The sequence below is a fragment of the Anolis carolinensis genome, chromosome X (assembly GCF_035594765.1).
Source record: "Anolis carolinensis isolate JA03-04 chromosome X, rAnoCar3.1.pri, whole genome shotgun sequence".
NCBI lineage: Eukaryota > Metazoa > Chordata > Lepidosauria > Squamata > Dactyloidae > Anolis > Anolis carolinensis.
In genome coordinates, this window is record NC_085847.1 from 3677770 (window position 1) to 3704007 (window position 26238).

General features: G+C 38.5%; 1 protein-coding gene across 1 annotated transcript in view; it reads right to left on the reverse strand.

Moving 5' to 3' along the window:
• Nucleotides 1-26238, reverse strand: part of gnb1l (G protein subunit beta 1 like) — a 61450-nt gene that overhangs the window by 34075 nt on the left and 1137 nt on the right. The window lies entirely within an intron of this gene.

Genomic DNA, 26238 nt, shown 5'->3' on the forward strand with positions numbered 1-26238 from the left:
TTTATTATTTTCTCTATTATTATTGGTATTATTACATTTATTATTTTTCTCTGTTATTGTTGCTACTATTATATTTATTTTACTCTATTTTATTATTATTACTAATACATTTATTATTTCACTCTGATCTTATTATTATTATTATATTTATTATTATGCTCTATTTATTACTACATGTATTAATTTCCTGTATTTATTATTATTATTATTATTATTATTATTATTATTATTATTATTATTATTACATGTATTATTTTACTCTATTATTATTATTAAAAGGATACATAAGCACATTTACATTGAAGAAGATGAGAATAATGATTTGATCAGAGTTGGACAATCTTATCTTAAACTAGCTGTGCCCGGCCACGCATTGATTTCTCTCTATTCTAGTTTCAATGTAGTCATGAATAATGAATAATATAATCATAAGATAATAGTAATAATATAATAATATACTACAATAATAATAGAATGAATATATATATATATATATACACACACACACACACACACACACACACACACACACACTAGCTGTGCCCGGCCACGCGTTGCTGTGGCGGAGTATGGTGGTATGAGAAATAAAGTATTGAGGAATTGGTGGTAGTTAAGGTACAGGGTAAAGGTTTCCCCCTGACATTAAGTCCATTATAAATGGGTTATATAGCTGTGTGGAAGGGCCTTGAGTCTACACTGTCGTATAATCCAGTTAAAATCAGATAATTTGTATTTTATAGGCAGTGTGGAAGAGGCCTAAGTGAGGCCTAACTCTGCCTGTCCCCTGGGCTGAGTGGGTTGCTAGGAGACCAAGTGGGCGGAGCGTAGCCTTAAAACTGGCAGTAATTGGATAAAAACAATTATTCCTCTCCCTCTAATTAGGACTTTATTTTTCTTTTCTTTTTGTTGTATGAACGCAGAGGCATGGATGAGGGGTTGTGCTGCCAAGTTTAGTGTTTCTGGGATGTATAGTTTTGTTGTTTTGTCCTAGGCCAAAATTTAATTACCCTTTTATATATATAGATGGGACCCCAGTATCTGCAGAGGAGATGTCCCAAGACTCTTCTTGCATCCCTAAAACTAATAGTAAACCCTATATTTTGACTATTTTTTCAGTGATAGCATGCTATATGATCACCTTGGAGGACACAGAGAAATCCACAAACACTTCTAGCGAAAATATATTTTGGCGCATGGGTAAGTGAAACCAGGGATGTCGAATCTATGGATAAGGGGGGAAGCGGGTGTTGCACTGTGGTTTTATACATTTCTCACTTATTCTAGAAGGTGCCATTGATATCTCTTTCACCATCCCAGATCTGGCATGACGCAACTTTCTCATGATACTGACTTGAGCATCCTCTTGCTTCTAAAGTTCTGATCGCCCAAGATAAAAGAGACTAAACCACAAACATTATGAGGTTTAATGTTTGTAAAAATTAACCACTGCTGTCTTTCAGCCAAACTCCCAACCTTTTTCCCAAGGCAGAGAGGAGAATGAACTGAAGATAAGCAGTGCAGGCTCAGAGTTTGGTGACAGAGGAATCCATGGGCAACATGCTCTCCAAGGCTCCTTCTTTGGAGGCTTTTAAGCAGAGGCTGGATGGCCATCTGTCGGGGGTGCTTTGAATGAGATTTTCCTGCTTCTTGCAGGGGGTTGGACTGGATGGCCCGTGAGGTCTCTTCCAGCTCAACGATTCTATGGTGCCACCTCCTCTATGGGGTTGCTGCTGTCCTCCTACTTCAATGATGGGCAACCTTTTGCGCTTGGTGTGTCAAAATTCACCAAAAACCCTAGCATGACTTGGGTGGTGTGTCACTTCGAGAGAGAAAAAACATAATTTCGCAATATGTATAGTTTAAATAACAAAAATATATCATTGTAATATATAACTGTATTCAATAAATCAAAAAACTATTTACTACCATTATTTCCATGTACAACAATCTATGGTACCTCTTGCAGTTTCCACGCTGATTTCTCTCTATTCTAGTTTCAATGTAGTCATGAGCAATGAATAATATAATAATAATATAACAGTAATAATATGATAATATACTACAGTAATAATAGAATAATAATAGAATATATACACACATACACACACGCACACATACATACAGTAGAGTCTCACTTATCCAAGTTAAACGGGCCGGCAGAAGCTTGGATAAGCGAATATCTTGGATAATAAGGAGGCATTAAGGAAAAGCCTATTAAACATCAAATTAGGTTATGATTTTACAAATGAAGCACCAAAACATCATGTTATACAACAAATTTGACAGAAAAAGTAGTTCATTATACATTAATCCTATGTAGTAATTACTGTATTTACAAATTTAGCACCAAAATATCACGATATATTGAAAACATTGACTACAAAAATGGCTTGGACAATCCAGAACCTTGGATAAGCGAGGCTTTGGATAAGTGAGACTCTACTGTGTGTGTGTGTGTGTGTGTATGTGTGTGTGTGTGTGTATGTGTGTGTGTGTGTGTATATACATATATATATATATATATAAAACTAGCTGTGCCCGGCCACGCGTTGCTGTGGCGAAGTATGGTGGTATGGGAATTAAAGTATTGAGGAATTGGTGGTAGTTAAGGTAAAGGGTCCCCTGGGCTGAGTAGGTTGCTAGGAGATCAAGTGAGCGGAGCTTAGCCTTCTAACTGGCAGCAATTGGATAAAAACAATTATTCCTCTCCCTCTAATTAGGAATTTATTTTTCTTTTCTTTTTGTTGTATCAACCTAGAGGCATGGATGAGGGGTTGTGATGTCAATTTTCAAGGTTGTGGGGTGTTTACTTTTGTTGTTTTGTCCGCTGCCGTCATGCCATCACTCTTTTATATATATATATAGATGTAATGTGCATAATTCCCATGGAGTAAACAACAAAACCACTGGACCAAATCACACCAAATTTGGCCACAAAAGACATAGTCATCCAATCAATCTGCATGCGGCAGCGTGTCAGCAAAAATGGCTAGGCATGTCAGTGCTGACACGCGTGTCATAGGTTGGCCATCATTGTCCTACTTGCATCATTTTTTTTTTCTATGTCTAGGTTTCCCAGCATGATTCTATGCACAACTTCTGTGGCAAAGTGACCATAGAATCACATTGGTAGGGTCGTCCAGCATGGAAAGAGTTTCCACCAGATGTAAAAACAGAGGCGTAACCAAAGTTACAAATGCCACTTGGTTTTCATCCATGAAAACACTGGAAGGTCTGATTCTCGTTTCCGATGACATTTTTACTGCTAGCCACGGTTAGCATCAGCGTCAGATGTAATCCTGTACCATGGTAACTTTTTGCAATGGAAAAGGGAGTGCTAGAAGCCCTCTTAACCATGGTGAAGAGACTGGGAAGCCTTTTGTGTCCACCCGATGCAAAAAGACACAGTCGCCTGAAAAGTGGTTTTCATCGCTTGAATTTAAAACCACCCTGCCATACCTGAACTTGAACCACTGGTCTTTGAGCTCTGAATGGCCCTCTTTATTGTGCTACACTGGCAGGAACCGAAGCGTCAATCTGTCGTCACATAATCAGATCACGTTGTGTTCCGACCAAATTTATGAAGGCCTTTTACCAATGCTATTAGCTCAAACCAGAACATCTAGATCAAAGTATGACCAAGTTTACCACACAATGAAATGGCTATAAATGTTTAAACACTCGTTAAAATGCTGCCATTGTTAGCGGCGTATTAATAATTGAAATCGGCTCCTTTATTATCCGCCATCTTTCCCTCCAGCAAACAAGGGTCAAGACTGGTGAGAGGGTGGGCAGAGCATCTGCTGGGAGGGGTCAGCATTCGAAAGCCCCGGAAGCTGCTTTGGTTGTGAAGTCACTTCTCTGACCTACGTAACGTTGAACTTTCATTCCTGCTGTGATTTGGTCAAGTTATTTTCCATAGGATCAATTCTAGTTCTACAGACAAGTAGTGCGATAGTAAAGTTACTTTATTGAAGTGTTTCAGAGATAGCCTTAAAACGTACCAGGTAGAAAGGCCTACTAAACAAAGACCCTCGTATCTGCAAGGACAATGTTCCCAGCTGGATGAGCATTGCTTGAAACTGTGGATACAACTGAATACCAAGATATTATTATTATTATTATTGTTATTATTATTAGTATTATTATTATTTACAGCATTTATATTCCGCCCTTCTCACCCCAAAGGGGACTCAGGGCGGATCACATTAAACATATAGGCAAACATTCAATGCCTTTAAAATAGAACAAAGACAAGACAAACATAGGCTCCGAGCGGGCCTCGAACTCATGACCTCCTGGTCAGAGTGATTCATTGCAGCTGCTCTCCAGCCTGCGCCACAGCCCGGGCCCGTATATACTCAAGTATAAGCTGAGGAACCTAATTTTACTACAAAAAAGCTGGGAAAACATTGACTCCAGTATAAGCCGAGATACCAATAAAATTACATTAATTGAGGCATCGGTAGGTTAAATGTTTTTGAATATTTACATAAAGCTCAAATTTAAGATAAGACTGTCCAACTCTGATCAAATCATTATTCTCATCTTCTTCAATGTAAATGCCCTTATGTATCCTTTTAATAATAATAGAGTAAAATAATACATGTAATAATAAATAGAGTAAAAATAATAAAAATAATAAGATCAGAGTGAAATAATAAATGTATTAATAATAATAATAAAAAATGGAGTAAAATAAATGTAATAGTAGCAACAATAATAGAGAAAAATAATAAATGTGATAATACCAATAATAATAGAGAAAAATAATAAACGTACCATATATTCTCGAGTATAAACTGACCCAAATATAAGCCCAACCAGGACCCTCACCCGAGTATAAGCTGAGGGGGGCTTTTTCAGTCTTAAAAAGAGGGCTGAAAAACTAGGCTTATACTCGAGTATATACAGTAACTTGGACGTATCATAGAGTCACCTAAAGGACCCAGAAATTGCTAAAGAGGCAAAGGCGTCCCTATTCAGATGGGTTTTCGGCAATTTGCCAATGTGAATAATTTCTTGATTTTCCCATTAATATTTGGCCATGGCCCTTGGCTAGTTACAATAACCTCACTAAAGTTTTAAAACATTGCCCTTGATGTCATTTTCAGTGATGTGCTTTCCAACTATATGTTAACAGTATAATTTGATAATATTATATTACATAGCCCAACGTTTTTTTTCCCCTTGGGTCCTGTTCCTGGGTTTCTTTGGGGCGTTGATTCAGAAAACTACATTGGATGGACGCATCAACTTTATTTATTTATTGACTACATTTATATCCCGCTCTTCTCACCCCAAAGGGGACTCAGAGCGGCTTACAAATCAAATGTACATGCAATATATTAATAGCAAAGTACAATATAAGCATTAAATTACTATACTGTACTATATCATTAAATGGTAATATTATTAGTAATATTACATTTAATATATAATATTATATTGTATTATTAGTAGTATAATATTGTATTACATTATAATATTATTATCAATTATAATATTATTATTTCCTTAGATATGGTTTTCATGGTTTGCTACGGCCAACTGGTAATAATAATAATAATAATAATAATAATAATAATAATAATAATAATAATAAACTTTATTTATACCCCGCCACCATCTCCCCAACGGGGACTCGGGGCGGCTTACATGGGGCCATGCCCAGAACAATGGTAGATGGCATAACTTCTGTATCTCAAAAACTAGAGCTGACGGGGGAAACTAGTGCCATTTTTGGAATCAGCAGGTCAAATAGACCCAGAAACAGAGATAACATTGGAGGCACCAAAATTTGTGTCGGTCCGTGTAATTTATAATTGTTCTTTAATTACATTATAAGCCACCATGGGTCCCAGTATTGGAAGAAAGGCAGGATATCATGGAAATTAGGAAACAAACATATTTTAAAAATACTTATGTTGGCTAAGGAGCCTCTGGTGGCGAAGTGTGTTAAAGCGCTGAGCTGCTGAACTTGCAGACCGAAAGGTTGCAGGTTCAAATCCGGGGAGCAGAGTGAGCGCCCGCTGTTAGCTCCAGCTTCTGCCAACCTAGCAGTTCGAAAACATGCCAATGTGAGTAGATCAATAGGTACCGCTCTGACAGGAAAGTAACGGCGTTCCATGAAGTCATGCCTATGGCTACATGATCTTGGAGGTGTCTACGGACAACGCCGGCTCTTCGGCTTAGAAATGGAGATGACACCAACCCAGAGTCGGACACGACTGGACTTAATGTCAGGGGAAACCTATGTTGGCTAATTTTGCTTAAAATTTGGCTCTTCTATTTGCACGTTGTCTGGATCCTTTTGGCCGCTCCTAAGGCACTCAGCGTGGTGTGGGCTTTCATGGAGGCTCTTCTGGAAGGAAGTCTTCTGTTTCTAAGCAAACTGTCATCTTTGCCTTGTCATCGGCCCCTGCCTGATGCTTGCCAAGCTACGAAAGAAAAGCCCCAAAGTCCGAAAGCAACTTCACTTTCCAAAGAGGACAAGGCTGGAAAGGGGAAAGAAAGGGGTTTCTGTTACGACCATGAGAGGAAAGGCAGAGTCCGCAGCCCACTCCAGCTCCCACTCTGGGGATCACCGATACTCCATTGCCTTTGTTCCAAGTAATCCAAATCAGATTCTCCATCTATAATTCAAACTTTGGAAACCTATGATAATTTACAGAAAGGGAATTCATTTAGTCGTTTTTAAAAAAAAAAAAATCAAAGACTTATTTCATAGCGCCGTCCCAAATCCTGTATATTGTTAGGATCCCTTTTCACCTTTGAAGACTTAGTGAATGATTGAAGCATCTACTTTCTGAGAAACAGATAACACAAGCCTCGTAATCCGACTCTAAGCTACTGGATAAAGGCAGTTTGTTTCCTCTTAGCCCATCTGTCAACACCTCCTCAGTAATTAGTCCTAATTATTACAAAGGGCTAGCCTCTCATTCGCATTATTAAATCAGAAATCGTATCATAGCCAGGTATCTTTCAACGCCTCCTAGACCAGCGACCTTAGATTTCATTGAATCTTCTATCAGTATCCGCCTTCGGAAGGACCCAGGCAGTAATTTTAGCATCGGCTTCAAAAGATGCAGATCCCACAGTGGCATTCCAGGGATGCATTCACGTATTCCGCTCCCATCCAAAGCAACACAGTTGACCTTTGCATTGTTTGATGGAAAGGGGGGGACACCCCATTCACCCCCTTCTTTTTGTATAAGAGAAGCATATTAGATAGACACACTTTGCCAACAGCAACCAAAATTGCCTTTTTCTGATGCTGGTCTTACAATACTACCAAAAGTTCTCATCTCTCACACACGCACCCTCATTTCTTTTCTTGCACAGAGCCCTAGAGTCGCCCTGTGTGCGCATTTGCTTAGCATTTACAAAGAAGGCTTTGTAATTGTTACTACTTAAAGATTTTGGGTTTTTTTTTTTTACTTGAATATTTCACCATCTCATGTAAATGAGACATTGATGTGCTGGAAGAGAAGATTAAAACACTGATTAGAAGTTGGCAAAGATGCCGTAGAATTATTATTATTTTTTTGTTTAATGCTTCAGAGGAAGCTTTCAGGATGATCCCTCCTTAATCAAAAGTCCTTCAAGTGAGGCTCAGACAACTGTGCTTTCTTGTGCAATGCATCCCAGAGGAACAACAACAACCCACATTCGCAAGCCTTCCTCAATTTGGCAGCCTCTCGCTGTGCTGGAGAACAGCTCCCATTATCCCCAGGCAGGGTCTGTTGAATGGAGGCGGTAGGAGTTATTAGAAAACGAGGCAGCAGAGAGCTATTAGGAAAGCCAGATGGAGATTTCAGAGATCCAGGTACAAGTCTCAAATAAGTCAAGAAATTATTAGAAGGTGTTGTGCCTGTCTCCCTCTGTCAATGTGGAAGGGGAGACAGCCATGTATGTTGAGCTCTTGGAGAAAAGGTGGAGTATCAGTATAACCCAAAATAAATGATTAAGTAAATGTCATATTATTTATTTATTATTAATTATTTACTACATTTATATCCCGCTCTTCTCACCCCGAAGGGGATTCAGAGCGGCTTACAAATCAAATGAACATACAATATATTATTAGCATAGCATAATATAAGCATTAAATTACTATATTGTACTATATCAATAGTACAACCAGGACCCCGGTGGCGAAGTGTGTTAAAGCGCTGAGCTGCTGAACTTGCAGACCAAAAGGTCCCAGGTTCAAACCCGGGGAGTGGAGTGAGCGCCCATCGTTAGCTCCAGCTTCTGCCAACCTAGCAGATCGAAAACATGCAAATATGAGTAGATCAATAGGTACTGCTCCAGCAGGAAGGTAACATCGTTCCATGCAGTCATGCCGGCCACATGACCTTGGAGGTGTCAATGGACAACGCCAGCTCTTCGGCTTAGAAATGAAGATGAGCACCAACCCCCAGAGTCAGACATGACTGGACTTAACGTCAGGGGAAACCTTTACCTTTTACTACATAATAATAATAATAATAATAACAACAACTTTATTTTTATACCCCGCCTCTATCTCCCCAAGGGGACTCAGGGCGGCTTACATGGGGCCAGGCCCGAATAAAAACAATAGCAATATAAAACACAACAATAGACAAAAAACATGCACAATTATAAAAATTTAAACATTAGCCAGTAAAAACAAATGACAAGAACTAATAAAAACATGGATTAAAATGGAGAGGTTGTAAAAGTAGACTACAGTAGAGTCTCACTTATCCTACACTCGCTTATCCAACGTTCTGGATTATCCAACGCATTTTTGTAGTCAATGTTTTCAATACATCTTGATATTTTGGTGCTAAATTCGTAAATGCAGTAATTACAACATAACATTACTGCATATTACTTTTTCTGTCAAATTTCTTGTATAACATGATGTTTTGGTGCTTAATTTGTAAAATCATAACCTAATTTGACATTTAATAAGCTTTTCCTTAATCCCTCTTTATTATCCAACATATTCACTTATCCAATGTTCTGCTGGCTTGTTTATGTTGGATAAGTGAGACTCTACTGTATATCATTATATGGTAATATTATTTGTAATATTACATTTAATATATAATATATAATTAATATTATTATATTGTATTATTATTAGTATAATATTGTATTACATTATAATATTATTATCGACATTATATGTATACAGTGTTCCCTCACTACTTCGTGGTTCACTTTTTGTGGAGTCATTGTTTCGCGGTTTTTCAATAAACTCTAAAAGACTATTATAAATCATAAAAAATTACAATTTACAGCCTAAGGAAGGGAGGAAGGAGAAGCCAAAGGGAGAGAAAAGGAGCCCAAGCGGCAACGGGAGGAGAAGGAGGCGATTTATCAACACACGGTGGGTTGATAAAGACTTAAAATAGTGTATAACTACTAAAATAATGTATAAACATTAAAATAAACATAGTGTCCTTACTTCACAGATTTTCCCTTATTGCGGGTGGTCCTGGAACCTAACCCCAGCGATAAGTGAGGGAGCACTGTATACAATATATTATATATTTATAAATTATTATAAATTATATATATATTTATACCAAGAGACTGAAAGATATCCACTTGTACTTGAAAACAGTGGTTCCCAAACCTTTTTTTGGCCCTGCCCCACCTCAGCCTATCTAAAATCCAGTGCCCCTCGACCCTGGCATATAATTCTTATTATTCAAAAACGTGAAGGAAACCTAAAAGGCCATGAACTTGATCTAAACAAACTTCCAAAGAACACGGCATCCATGAAATGAGAGAAAGAAAATACATGGATCTGAGTCACCTGCATCAAATGCAGGGTCACTTAAGTGTCCAACTTCATGGCATGCCTTTGGTGAAAATATGCAAAAATTCATTTTCTTGTGGCTTTAAAAAATTCACAAAAATTATTGATTTCCCTATGAAAGTAATAATTGTGCTTTGGATTTTTCCACAGATGTCTTGCTACATCCACATGCAGAACAAAAAGTCCCTTTTATATATTTTGTATAGCTTGTCATGTTAAAATGTTTAAATTACTTAGATTTTAGCTGTTTTTTGTAAGCCACTCCGAGCCCTGGGGGAATGTTTTTAAGTTTTTTTTAAAAGATATTTTAAAGATGTTTTTAAATTGTTAGATTTTAGCCTTCTTGTAAGCCGCCCCGAGCCCTAGGGGAGTGGCGGCATATAAGTTTAAATAATAAATAAAATAAATAAAAGAACACGGAGAGGAGTGGGTTGTTTGGGTGAAAAAAGCCTCCCTTTCCCACTCTCTAGTTAACTCTAGGCTCTTATGGCTTATTTTTCAGCACACTCAAATAATAAAATGGAAAAATATTTATATACTAAATAACAGCACTCTTGCAAAGTCTTATGGGAACTACATTCTTCATAATACAGAGCCAAGTATATTCGGTCTCCTGATATATTCTTCACATATGAGGTTTTTTTTAACATCAATGTACAAAGCTCATGTCTGAAAATCTTTTTTTTTCTCCTCTAGGCAATGGGTTGGATGCAGTCGAACTAACTTCAACTTTTGAGATATAAGGAAATCAACATTGCAAGGTGAGCATTTACCTGGGGGCTTACTTCTACAAAACGATGTACAGGAGTACAACCCTAAATTGTATACTATTTTGGCACACAACCCAAGTGCATTTACCCTAGTTTCCCTGCAGCAGATGTGTATTTTGGCATACCTGGCTGGGGAGGATGGTAGTTGTAATCCAATACATCTAGAAGCCAATTAGATTATGGAAGGTTCCTTTGAATTTGGAGAAACTAAACTCTGGCTCTCTGCTTATCGACATGCATATATGATTCAGCACAGCAACGCCTTTAAAAATAATAAATTGGATATTTTATGCATTAAAAGTATAGTTTATAGTGAACTGCCTTCATAGAAGCCATCATTGTAAAAAAAACCCCGAGCCTTTATAAAACTTGGCTGGGTTTTGTGGCCTAATTTTCCCTCCCAGTATTTTGCCGGTTCTGCAATAATTTGTAATCCCCTGGAGGGTCTTGGTATGGAATGCGTCTGTATGATCTTATTACAAATATCTACGAAGCAGTGTTGAAGACCTGCTTGAACCTTAGGCCTTCGCTATTGCTGCTAGACATGTTTGGGGCTTTTGGATTTGTTATGGTTTTTGGCAGAAGAAGAAGAAAAAAAAACACAATAAAAACTAAACATTCCTGTAATTCAGTATGACAGGGTACCCGGGATGGTTTCAGCACACAGCACACAACATCAAGCTTATTAGTTGTAAACGCCTTTGCATATTCAGCAGCATTTACTAGCCTTGATCTGGAAAAATACTTCTGCAACATGACCGGTCCAATTAAAACTATATTGACGGTAATTGCAGCCGTCCCTTCACATTTGCAGTTTTGACTTTTGCGGGGTTCGGTTAAAAAATATTTTCTCTAGGTATCGCTCGGTTTTTTAGTATGATTGTGGTCAACTTCCTTCAGTCATACTGGAAGACTAGGAGATTTCTAGAGAGAACACCTCCCTAAGTATATCTATGTTCAGCTTCCAATGAAAGTTGACAATAGCGTCATACTAGAAGATTTAAAAACTTCTAGATATGTGTTCTTTCTTGCCTCAAACAGACAAGAGTTTATCCATACCTCACAACCTCTGAGGATGCCTGCCATAGATGTGGGCGAAACGTCAGGAGAGAATACTTCTGGAACATGGCCAGACAGCCCGAAAGACATACAACAACCCTGTGATCCCGGCCATGAAAGCCTTCGACAACAGACAAGAGTTCTTTCTCCCACTCTGGACATTATTCCACAGGTATATAAACCCCACTTGCCTCATTTCCAACAGACCTCACAACCTCTGACGATGCCTGCCATAGATGTGGGTGAAACATCAGGAGAGAATGCTTCTGGAATATGGCCGGACAGCTTGGAAAACTCACAGCAACCCAATGTCTTTATTCATGGTAATTCACTTTCACATGGCTCCTATGCACACTGCACATACCATATTTGTAGTGCAAACAGACATGAAAGAACAATACAATATTGAAAATGAACATTTTTAACCAACATAAACTTTATAGTACAGTAGAGTCTCACTTATCCAACGTTCTGGATTATCCAGTGCGTTTTTGTAGTTAATGTTTTCAATACATCGTGATATTTTGGTGCTAAATTAGTAAATACAGTAATTACTACATAGCAACAACAACAATTCTTTATTGATTAGTCACTTTTGACCATATCAAAACATGTAAAACATACAGTACGTACACACTTACATATACATACAATAAAACCATGTAAAGATACAAAACTACATAGCATTACTGCGTATTGAACTACTTTTTCTGTCAAATTTGTTGTATAATATGTTTTGGTGCTTAATTTGTCATATCATAATGTAATTTGATGTTTAATAGGCTTAATTCCTCCTTATTATCCAACATATTCGCTTATCCAACGTTTTGCTGGCCCATTTATGTTGGATAAGTGAGACTCTACTGTATTTCAATGAGAAGTTGGGTCTGCATTTGGCCAATGAGATAGTTAATATCCGGTTCCATATTTGTCACTGCCATTCGTAACAAGTGATGCAAGTGTATCCCTTTTTCTGTTCCTAGACGTAACACTATGTAACACAATTGTTGTTCCTGGGTTATAAATGTCACTTCCTAACTGGTTCTACTATCAAAACATGGAAACAGTTTATCAAACTGCAAAAACTTTGTTTGTGTGGGGCACCTGGCAACAAAATTTGCCATTGTTTTTCAACAAAGTTTCTGGAGGATAACAACTAGCAATTGCACAATTAAACAGGAAATAACATTTTCAAACCAGAAAAAGAAATATTTTCAAATTTTGTTACACAGTGTAACCATTTCCTAGAGGTACAAAATGGCTATTACAATCTTTAAGATGGGCTCACAGAGAATTATCTCAATCGTATCTGAAACTGGACTGATAAGTTGTGTACCTGTGTATACTGGACACATGAAGGTTGTGAGTAAACCAAGTATGTTATTTTTATCCAAGTCGACTTCATTTTTGTCTCTTGAGAGCATGATACAAAACTAGTTGTTTTATGGAAGAGTATACAGTAGAGTCTCACTTATCCAACATAAACGGGCCGGCAGAATGTTGGATAAGCAAATATGTTGGATAATAAGGAAGCATTGAGGAAAAGCCTATTAAACATCAAATTAGGTTATGATTTTACAAATGAAGCACCAAAACATCATGTTAGACAACAAATTTGGCAGAAAAAGTAGTTCAATACGCAGTAATGCTATGTAGTAATTACTGTATTTATGAATTTAGCACCAAAATATCATGATATATTGAAAACATTGACTACAAAAATGTGTTGGATAATCCAGAATGTTGGATAAGCGAGTGTTGGATAAGTGAGACTCTACTGTATATATTTTGGGCAATGAAAAACACTTCTAAAGCTGTGCTGTTTTTTATACACTAGCAAATCTCTGTTTTCCTAACAGATCAGAGATAACAGGTCATTCAATCTAACAACTGAAACCATTGTCTTGGATAATTATATCTGGTTGTATACCACAAGAGAATAAGAGGGTTTTTGGCTCTTCTCTGAAAGGTTATGCTGTTCTAAAAGGTTATGATCTCCAAAAGGTTATGAATGCCATTTCCCAAAACTCCAAGACAATCTAACTGGTGAAGCTATGCTAGAACTCTTCATAGAATCATAGAATAGTAGAGTTGGAAGAGACCTCATGGGCCATCCAGTCCAACCCCCTGCCAAGCAGGAAATCACATTCAAAGCACCCCCGACAGATGGCCATCCAGCCTCTTTAGGATCCTAGCTCAATGCAAGTGTCCAACAGACATTGTGTGGTTATTTCTGGATCTGGGTCCCATTATATCATTGTGGGCCAATGAATATGGTACTTTCTTTGCATAGGCCCGTATTGTCCTCTTTCCGATACTCCAAAATTCATGCTCCCACCCAGCATTCCTCTCTGCATGGCGTGCGGGATTCCACCCCCTCAACCTCGCGATCCTGGCGGAAAACCAAAGTCACACTGTCACGAGCCTGAACAGAAGAGAAGCATTACTTAAGACAAATCCACATTTAATTAATAAGGTGCAGTAACTTGCCACCCAACCGATGGGTGACGATGTAAACATTTGATCTTCCCTTCTGGAACAAGACGAGGCCTTATTAAATTATAATGACAGCCTGAACACTTCAGTTGCACTTTATTCCCATTTGCAATTCAGGACATTGCTGAAACAGTACACAGAGCTCGACAAATACCTCCTCGTGATGCAAGCAGACAAGGGCAGGGCCTCCTTCCCTGTTTATCGAGGCAGATTCGACATTTTTGTAGCCTAGCCGTTCATGCCAAAATGTTACTCCATCAGACTCCGAGGAGTGAGTTCCAGCTCTTACAATCAGGAAGTTCTTCCTAATGTTTAGGTGGACTCTTTAATGTCATTAGAACTCATTGTTCCCTTGGCCATATTTACAGCAATGCCTTAAAAATCTGTATGGCAATGCATTCAAATACGAAAAGCAAGGGTTCCGAGCCTTGAGCCACAATTCTGTGTCTGGTTCCAGATGGTAGACCTGAGGATTCAGGTAAAACAAAGGTACCGTATATACTCGAGTATAAGCCGACCCAAATATAAGCTGAGGCACCTAATTTTACCACAAAAAAACCTAGGAAAACATTGACTCTAGTATAAGCCGAGGGTGGTAAATTTCAGAAATAAAAATAGATACCAATAAAATGACATTAACTGAGGCAACAGTAGGTTAAATGTTTTTGAATATTTACATAAAGCTCTAATTTAAGATAAGATTGTCCAACTCTAATCAAATCATTATTCTCATCTTCTTCAATGTAAATGTGTTTATGTATACTTTTAATAATAATAATAAATACAGGAAATTAATACATGTAGTAATAAATAGAGTAAAATAATAAATATGGTGATGGGCACATTGGGTGCCATGCCAAAAGATCTCAACTGGCATTTGGAAACAATAGACATTGACAAAATCACGATCTGCCAACTGCAAAAGGCCACCCTGCTGGGATCTGCGCTCATCATCCGAAAATACATCACACAGTCCTAGACACTTGGGAAGTGTTTGACTTGTGATTTTGTGATATGAAATCCAGCATATCTATCTTGTTTGCTGTGTCATAATAAAATAATAATAATAATAAGATCAGAGTGAAATAATAAATGTATTAGTAATAAAAATAAAATAGAGTAAAATAAATGTAATAGTAGCAACACTAATAGAGAAAAATAATAAATGTAATATACCAATAATAATAGAGAAAATAATAAATGTAATAATACCAATAATAATACAGAAAAATAATAAATGTATCATATATTCTGGAGTATAAGCTGACCCAAATATAAGCCAACCAGGATCCTCACTCGAGTATAAGGCGAGGGGGGCTTTTTCAGTCTTAAAAAAAGGGCTGAAAAACTAGGCTTATACTCGAGTATATACAGTAATATCAGCTTAAGGTCATTTTGAGACTACAGCTTCCAGAATCTCCCAACCAGCAGGGCCATGAGTCACTCATGCAGGAGGATTCTGGGAGTCTTAGTTGAAAACACAGCGTTCCCAAGCTCTTGCCTCGACATGCATCATCTATGGTTTTTCTGGCCCACAGCTAGGAGAAGGGTCCACAAATATTTGGTTCAGATGCTGCTTTCCAACTAAATGCTCCCATAGACTCGCAGAGTTGAAGGGAGACTTCAAGGGCCATCCAGTCCCACTGCATGAGTGTAGGAAAACACAATCAAAGCAACTTTGGCAGATGGCCATCCAGCCTCTGCTTAAAAACCTCCAGAGAAGGAGACTCCACCACAGTCCTGACTGTCAGGAAATGCTTCCCAATGTTTAGGGGGAATCTCTTTCCCCACAATTTTAATCCAATGAGTGCCAAGACTATCCGCCTAGCTGTTCATTGCTACAGGGAGAATCCTAATTAACTTATCAACTAATTTTAATAATTACTAATTACAGTAAATTTAAAGAGCTGATGTAACACTCTGGGAGGGGGGAGAGAAAAGAAAAACACACACACAATCCGTTTTCACCCACATCCGCCCCACTAATAGATCTCAGATTTTCAAAGTTCACCCAGACAAACATGGGTTTGTACAAGTCTACCCATTCCAACATGTAATCTCATTTAATCTCTACTATTTTTCAAAATGTTGCTGCCAAGGAAGAAGGCAAGGGAGGCAGGAAACCAGAAGATGCCTTTTCAAGCCAGAAACAGAACCATTTATGTGAGAGTGAACCCAATTCCATTTTAATTGTCCTCGCATGGAATCCTAGGATTTGTCGTTTGTTATGGCACTAGAATTCTCTGTCTGAAAATTCGAAAATGTCCTCTCTAAAGTGCAAACCCGAGTATTTCATATGATGTTTCCCAAGCAATTCAAGTGGGATAGTACTGTAACTATAATGCGAAAGGGCTCCTAAAAAGAAATTACAGTCAAATCAAATCAAATCTTTATTTATGGTCAGCGATCAGTATAGAATCCAGCTTTACAATCTAATTATACATCCTAATCCTGGTGTTCACTGACATTTTGTCAGTTTTCTGTTCACCCAATGGTTCGCTTGGTTCATCCTAAATTTTGAGATTCATTTTTAAAGTACACATAAAATGTACAGTAGAGTCTCACTTATCCAACACTCGCTTATCCACCATTCTGGATTATTCAACGCATTTTTGTAGTCAATGTTTTCAATACATCATGATATTTTGGTGCTAAATTCGTAAATACAGTCATTACTACATAGCATTACTGCATATTGAACTACTTTTTCTGTCAAATTTGTTGTATAACATGATGTTTTGGTGCTTAATTTGTAAAATCATAACCTAATTTGATGTTTAATAGGCTTTTCCTTAATCTCTCCTTATTATCCAACATATTCGCTTATCCAACATTCTGCTGGCCCGTTTATGTTGGATAAGTGAGACTCTACTGTATGTGTGTTTTGGCATTTCCTCTATAGACAATGGTTATAAGTGCTTTTGTCGAATACACAGTTTTTGCACTTTTAGAGTAAAGCTTTTTATTGTATGGTTTGTTATTATATACAGTAGAGTCTCACTTATCCAAGACTTGCTTATCCAACGTTCTGGATTATCCAACACATTTTTGTAGTCAATGTTTTCAATCCGTCGTGATATTTTGGTGCTAAATTCGTAAATACAGTAAGCAGAAAAGCAGGATACAAATAACAACAACAACAACTTGTATTCAGGTGGACATCTAAGAACTTACATCACTTGCAATGAATGGCACTTCTGACTTTGTAGGTGCTGTATTTTCTTTTATATGTGTATTTTAAATTTGTGTTCTAAATGCTTTTATTTGTTTTGTGTTCTAATTGCATCCCATTCTAGGGGGAAAGGCAAAATCACCAAAAATCCACCTCACAGTAGTATTGTCTGGCCCACATTTGCTAGTTGGTTTGCAAGAAAAGGGACCACGGTGACAAAGCGGGATGGGGTGAGCTCCCATTGTTAGCCCCAGCTTCTGCCAACCTAGCCGTTTGAAACAAGTAAATGTGAGTAGTTCAATAGGTACCACATCGGCGGGAAGCTAACGGTGCTTAATGTCAAGGGAAAACCTTTACCTTGCAAGAAGATCATGAGGGACTTTGTCAAAGGCCTTACTGAAATCAAGATATGTTACATCCACAGCATTCCCTGCATCTACCATTCACTTGTAACACTATAAGAAAAAGAGATAAGATTAGTCTGACTTGTTTTAGAGAAAAACCATGCTGCCTTTTAGTGATTACAGCATTCTTTTCTAAGTGATGACTGACTGCCTCCTCACTGGTCTGCTCCATAATCTTTCCTGGTATTGATGTCAGGCTGACTGAATGGCAATTCTTTGGGTCCTCTTTTCCCCCTTCTCAAAGATAGGGATCGCATTAGCCCTCCTCCAGTCTGCCGGAACTTCTTCTGTTCTCCAAGATTATTACCAGTGGTTCTGAAATTACTTCTGCTAGTTCCTTCAATACTCTTGGATGTAGTTAATCTGGCTCTAAATTTGTTTAGAGTAGCCAGGCATTCCTTGACTACTTCTTTACCTATTTTGGGTTGCATTTCCCCTATTTACTTGTTTTCTCCATATTACTCAAGTTGAACACGGATTTCCTTTTGAGAGAAGACTGAGGCAAAGTAGGTTCTGGGCAGCTCTGCATTTTCCCTATCCCCTGTTAGCATTTTCCTACCTTCTCTACGCAGAGGCCCTATCATTTCCTTGTTCTTCCTTTTTCTACTAACATAACCAAAGAACCCCTATATATTGTTGTCTCCGGCAAGCGTCAGCTCATTTTGTGCTTTAGCCTGTTGGACCTTTGCCCTACATGTGTTGGTGGTGGACAACACAGCCACCGCTGAGAAGACAATGTGGATCTGAGAAACTCGAAAACACCAGCTTAATTAGCTGATGTTGTAAACTTCGTAACACAATCATATTTTATTAGGAACAAATTAAGAAGTATATCAGCAACTCTGGAGATTACTTGGCACACAGCATATCAGAATGTGATAAACAGCCAAGCCCTATCACACCACTGCAATTAAGGAACAATTAATTCCTCCACCCAGTAGACAATAGTGTCAGAAACTGGCATAGGTCTTATCACTATGCAAAGATATCAGACACACTTCTCTGATGGCTGCAGTTTGTTAAGATTTCCACTCTGTGCATTCAAGTCTTCTACTTTTAATCAGGACAGGAAAGGAAGGCCCATGATCAAGACAAGCGGACAGATGCAAAAAAACGCACATGCAAAGCCTGTTGCAGCTCAGAGAATGCTGAAAAAAGCTGCAGATTTAGGTCTATAAGCCCACGGTTGCAAAGCCAAAGGCCGGATCCACCTTCATCATGTCTCTGACTCATAAAATTAAATTGCTTTGAGTATCTTCAAGGAAAATCTTGAGAAATACACACTGAATAATAAGCCTCTGGCTTTGAGGGTGGAACAATGCATGTTCCCAAAACTAGTGTTTGCTGAGATAGGGCACATATGGGGTGGGGTAGCTGTTGGGAAGTAATGGTAGGCAGGTGACCCTCATCCCCCCCTCCAAACCTTCCTATTTGCGTCTGTATTCTGTGCACAGTCTTCAACTTCCAAACACATTCAACTAGGTTTATGTCTGGTCTCCAAATGAACTAGGGAACGAATGGGTAAAAAATGAGCTGGAGGAGCAAAACGGGAATGGGTAGACAGGGGTTATAGCACCCTCTTCATGCCCACGGATTGGCTGCTGCCCTAAGGAGCCTCCTAAAAATTTTAGATCACAACTCCCATCATCTCTACTAAAGCAGGCCAATGGTACCAATGTCTAAACATCTCAAGGAAACGTGATTTGAGAGCTCCTGGGCTGGAACTAGGTTCCCATTGAGATCAATGGAACAAGCTACTTGGGACTGAAGTCCTGCCAATGGCAACAAAAGGTCGGCGGTTTGAATCCCGGAAGCAGGGTGAGCTCCCGTCTGTCAGCTCCAGCTTTCCATATGGGGACATGACAGAAGCCTCCCAAAGAACGGTAAAACACCCAGGCATCCCCTGGACAAGTCCTTGCAGATGGCCAATTCTCTCACACCAGAAGCAACTTGCAGTTTCTCAAGTTGCCCCTGACACACACACACACACAAAACCGAACAGGTGGGAAACTATTAGCCCACCAGCTATTTTGGCCTACAAGTCCCATCAACCTCACCCACCATGACTAATGGTGAGGGACTATGGGAGATGTAGTGCACAATGTTTCCCTACTCATCTTCACTCTGCAGCCATTACCTCCTTCTTAGCTTTATATCTGGAGACATGAAACAACCTAAACCTTTGTCAGCCAACAGCACTGTAAAATGAAATATTGTCGAACTCCAGAAAATAATGAAAAGCCTAATCTGGCTGTGAATTTTTTTGGATGCGCATCCCAGCTCATGTGCCATTCAGTTTCTGGGAAGATTACATAAAAGGCTTTTTCTCCACCCTTTCTCATGTGAACTATAAAGCAGATTTACAACCCAGGTTATATTCTCAATTTTCTCCTGGGAAGGAAAAAATGAACAAGGAAAATAGTGGACCAAACTCATTTATTTTTACAACCTGGATTTTCTTTCTAATCAACACAGAACCATAGTTTGGCCATTCACTTAAGACCCCAGTCACTCTTTCTACCATCAGCCTTGCAGAACGCTCTGTTTCACTGGGGAAAGCGCTCCAACTGCTTACACTTCGAAAATCTTCGTTGTTTTTTTTAAGCAGCATTTCTTTTTTTCTTAAAGGAGTAGGGAACCTGGATCCTTTCAAATGTTTTTACAGTTAACACCAAGAATCCCAACCATTGGCTGTATTGGCTGGGACAGATAGGAACTGCCTGCCACACAGTCTAGGTGGAGAGCACCACTTGGTCACCCTTGGATGTCAGGTTTTTAACATATGCAACAACATAATAGTAGGCGTTGTGGTTTGAAAACTCTGGGCCTTAGACTGAAATGCAGAAAAAATGCCTTTTTACTCTAAAAACATCCCTAACCTAACTGGGATTTATTGTTGGAAATTTCTAGTCTACAACACCAGCTTCAAAAACATCAGCAATCTCATTGGAAGTGAAGCAATAAAACCAATGGTTGGTTATGAGCTGCAAAAGTGTTTTGGTAGCACAGGGCCACCACAGAAATTAGTTTTGGTCTACAACTCCCAAAGCCCCAGCTAGCAGCGTAAAAGGTCCAAAACAGCTGGAGGATCAAATCTCCACCACTCACAAGCTATAGAGGCTTATCTGGAGAAGATACCAAGGCCATACTCCATTCGAAGGGCTTGGGCAAGTCACATAGGATGTTGGCTTTTTAGATCCCAGCCTATCTACTGTCTACATCAGTGGTTCCCAACCTTTGGGTCTCTAGATGTTTTGGATTTCATCTTCCACAGTTCCTACCTACTGGTAAGATGGCTGGGATTTCTGGGAGTCCAAAACACCTGGAGGCCCAAAGGTTGGGAACCACTGATCTACATGGATATGGATGTCTGGAAAAGCTGGTCCTTCCTTTTGAAGAAGATGTCAATGACGAATGGTCATAACCAATGTCCTATCTCAGACTGATCATTTCATCCACTCTTTGTGAACACTGTGAATATTTTGCTTTATAGAGGTCAGATTACGGATGCATCTACCATAGTATTGCTGACAGTCTTCCTTCATTACTACCAGGGATCCTTTTCAATGGAGACCAGAGGAGCTGTTTACAGAGAAGTCTGCTTACAATGCCTGTCCTCAGAAGTTACTACAGAAATGTGCTGGAAGACCTAGAAAATTCCTAGAGAAGACATCTCTGGAAATCTGGAAGTCCCTCAAATCAACTTTACGGTATATTGGAACCACACGTCTGATAATTTCACAGTGTTTTGGTGGTATCTGTGATTTCAGGTAAGCGGGAACCTATCAGACACAGGGATCTTACTGTAATTGGTTTTAAGTTGTTTTTAAAAAAAATAAATTGTTGTTGTTGTTGTTGTTGTTGTTGTTGTTATATTCCTCATATGCTGGGTTGTATGCTCCAATGGTCTATCTCCATAGAAAGCAGCATCGTATGCTTTTCTAAAGGGTGCTTTAGAATTTCTGACTTCCCAACAGCCCTCTCCCAAGCTGGAAGACTCAGCAACAGCCAAACAGCTTTTACTCAAAACGTTTTCATTTTATTCTTATTTTGGAGGAGATCACTTGAGCTGTTCCCTAGAGACCCATAATTCTGAAAACAGCTCAAGGTTGAACAATAGATTTTGAGCCTGTGTTAATTTGAAACCTTTGGTTTGTCCTGCCAACCACATTTTTTTTTGTAGCTCAAAATTTTTAATATTAAAGAAACTATAAATCCATCCATCTGGGTCTGTTGGATCAAAGTTAACATCCCCACCCTTTCGGACTCCACCCAGATATATTACAGTTATGTTTGACATTTATGCAAATTTCCACTCAATGCTGTAATCATTTTTTTTTACGTGATAAAGGGGAAAAGTTTAACCACTGCCTTTTAAAAAAGGATTTGAAACTGGAGCCTGCTTTAAATATGGACAAGACTCATCCATCTTGGAATTTTTTATTTTTTTAACAAAAATCAACTTGTTACAGCTGACTGCTTCACAGCTTTTATGCTGCCAAAGGAACGGATCTGCATGTTTTTGGTGGAAAAGCATAAGGAAAAAGATGTACTCCAAGGAATAGAAATATAGAAAAGACGCGAGAAAACACAACAATGTCTGCAATTCATGATTTATACAGAAAGAACAGGAAAATGGCTGGTTAGTAATCTTAAACAACATGCGAGGGACAATGATTAAAGGTCATGAAAAAAGAACATAGTTTCACAAACCAGAGAGTGCTGCAATTTCTTTAAAAAGAATTAGCTATGGACAGAAAATGCCCTTAAATGTTATGCTTATATTGCATGAGTGAACTTTCCATCTACTGAATATATTCAATCTGTCTATCAGTAATCTACTTACTATTTCAATTGCAAGAATAAGTTCGGAGGGCTTTTATTATTAGACTTTTAAACAATTTCTTCCCAAAATATTATATCGTCATAAATGTACAACTATTGGGGGAGGGGGGGGGGAAGTAAAGCTGAAAGCATCTAAGGCTGCCATATAATCCAGCTTCTGAATCCAGATTATCTGCTTTGAAATTGATTATTTACAACATAACTGAAAATATTTTCAAAAATCATTCTCTAAAAGCCCAATTACTCCTGACCAGTGGGGCTGGGAACAGTAATGAAAAGTATAACTCAAAACATTTCAAGGGCACCAAGTTGTGAAAAGTTTTCCCTCTTTGCCTTTTCAAAAATTCCTCACACAATGTCTACACATTCCTTTTGCATAAGGCAAATCTTGTTTTAAAAGCATCTTGCTCATTTCTAATGTTTAAGAAATAGAATACTACTACCCCCAAGCAACCCCCTTCCAATTGTTGGGTAGTGGGGGGATTTTCTCTTGCTCTTTGGCTGATTTCTATCTTTCCCAGGCCTTTCATGTCTCTAAGCCTTAGCAAATTCATTTTTTTTACCATACAAAATTCAAAACATTGTGACCAACTACAAAAGCGCCCCAAGATAAACGGCCAAATTATCATTATTTTTAAACTGTTATTTTTTTTTACACATGTTAGGAGTATAATGCCTGGGACAGGAAGGGAGAAAAGGCCACTGTCCCTTAAATAAAAATTCTGCTCCTCCTATATTCCTTTTTTTAAAAAGTTCTCAAATCTCTAGCACTGTAGTAGAGCATTCAGAAAACTGCAAGCACGAGCAATTCATATATACAGTAGAGTCTCACTTATCCAAGGTTCTGTATTATCCAAGGCATTTTTGTAGTCAATGTTTTCAATATATCATGACATTTTGGTGCTAAATTCGTAAATACAGTAATTACAACATAACATTACTGCACATTGAACTACTTTTTCTGTCAAATTTGTTGTCTAACATGATGTTTTGGTGCTTAATTTGCAAAATCATAACCTAATTTGATGTTTAATAGGCTTTTCCTTAATCCCTCCTTATTATCCAAGATATTCGCTTATCCAAGGTTCTGCCGGCCCATTTAGCTTGGATACGTGAGACTCTACTGTATATACAAAAACATTGTAGGCACAGAAGACTCAATGCATATACTTTTTCTATATTGCAGAACTGTGGTTTTGAGGCATCTATAACTTGCAAGAAAATCAAACTTGAACATATCTGCTGGCAGCATATTGGCAATCTATGTTTCATCAGAGAAAAGCAAATGTAGCAATCCTGGCTTTTGAAAGTGGCATGTTGGAAAGGATTTCCAGTGGACAGTTCATCTGCAGCTTTATGGAGAAATCTCAGGTACCTTATACTTTGTTAATAGGTGAAATCATTAAGTATAGAACAGGGGTTCTCAAACTATGGCCCATGGGCCAATTCTGGCCCGCCAAGGTCATTTCCACGGCCTCCGCTCTAAACTTTAGACTTGCTGCTAAAAGAAGGATCTTCTGCACCCCCTTCTTGCTCCTTAACTTTTCTTCCCTTTCCTCTCTCTATTTTCCCCCAAAACAGAGGGATCCTCTCTACCTTCTTCTTGCTCCCTCCAAAATTGAGAGAGGGAGGTGGTGAGAAAGTCTGAAATGACTTGAAGGGACACAACAAAAACAACAAACTATAGTCCACTCCCCAACAGTCTGAGAGACCGTGAGCTGGCCTTCTGTCTCAAACCTTTCAGGACCTCTGGTGTAGAAAGACACACATATACTACTGCTTAGTTTACATAATGGCTTTGAACGTGAACAATATTTATTCAAAAATTTGGAAGCATCTCAACATACAAAAAATGCATGAATTAGGGGGTATTTTGCCAATACCAATGGCAAAACCATTCCCAAGCATGCTTCTTTCATAATGCCTTTCTTCTCCCCCCACTATCCCTGCACAGGCACATACAATCTCACCTACAAAAGACAATATTTCCTTTGTGCGTCTCATCAAGTAATAACACAATCGTAGGCATATTTACTTAGAAATAAGTCCACTGGGACTGGGTCCTGCTGCAGGAGCATACAACCACAGCCCTATATTCATGTGATCAATAGAGTATGATTTCTCAAAACATAGAGCCAACCCTTTGAAGAAACTAGATGCCAATCTATATTTGAAGCTCTAGTATTTTCCCCTAAGGACACAACAATTCTTCCCAATATTTGCCACATACCTGCTTGCTGCCAAGATAACATTACTCTAGTTCTTTCTCTGCCAGAAATTATAATTTCTCCATAACACAACTATAACATTATAATACGGCAATCAGAATAAGTTGCCCACAAGGAACAGTTGAGCTCACTGGAAGCCAAAATGACAAAAGGAAAGACATCATTATTGTTGTATTAACTCAACGTCTCGAACAGGACTATTAAGAAAATAGTCTCTTAGAGACCTCTCATTTAAAGGGTGATGGCAAATTGTCAGCACACAAGAAAACAAGAAAGAAACAGGTTTCAGTGAAAGTTTTCAAACTACATCATTTATTTGTTTCGAATAATATAGACTATGCAACTCTCTGGCCTTTTCACTCATTTTTGACCTGCCGACCCAAAGAAATTTGAGGTCAGTGGATGTGAGCAGTCATCCTGGTATCCTCTTGTAGGAGGGATCCAGAGGGAAATGAAACACAATTTCATTCATAATTTCAACACACAAATGCCTTGATATTCTGGGATACAGGGCTGTGTGGAGTTCAAAGTTCAAAGACGATATTGTGGATTTTCTGCCTTGATATTCTGGGGCCCCTTCCACACAGCTGTATCAAATCCACATTGAACTGGATGATATGGCAGTGTACACTCTGATAATACAGTTCAAAGCAGATCAGGATTCTCTGCTTTGATAATCTGGATTATATGGCAGTGTAGACGGGGCCAGAGAAGCATCCTGAGGGCCCTTTCACACCGCCATATAACCCTGAGTATCAAGGCAGATATTTATTTGTTTTATTATTTATTTACTACATTTATATCCCGCTCTTCTCACCCCGAAGGGGGCTCAGAGCAGCTTACAAATCAAATGAACATACAATATATTATTAGCATAGCACAATATAAACATTAAATTACTATATTGTACGATATCATTTGGGGCCTCTGGTGGCACAGTGTGTTAAAGCGCTGAGCTGCTGAACTTGCAGACCAAAAGGTTCCAGGTTCAAATCCCGGGAGCAGAATGAGCGCCCGCTGTTAGCTCCAGCTCCTGCCAACCTAGCAGTTCGAAAACATGCAAATGTGAGTAGATCAATAGGTACCGCTTTGGCGGGAAGGTAACGGCACTCCATACAGTCATGACCTTGGAGGTGTCTATGGACAATGCCGGCTCTTGGGCTTAGAAATGGGAGATGAGCATCAGCCCCCAGAGTTGGTCACGACTGGACTTAACGTCAGGGGAAACCTTTACCTTTTACTATATCATTATATAGTAATATTATTAGTAATATTACATTTAATATATAATATATAATTAATATCATTATATTGTATTATTAGTAGTATAATATTGTATTCCACAATATCTGCTTTGAACTGGGTTATCTGTCGGCATTGCCATATATTCCAGTTCAAAGCAGATATTGTGGGATTTTATACAGCTGTCTGAAAGGGGTCCCAAACTATCAAGGCAGAATTATCT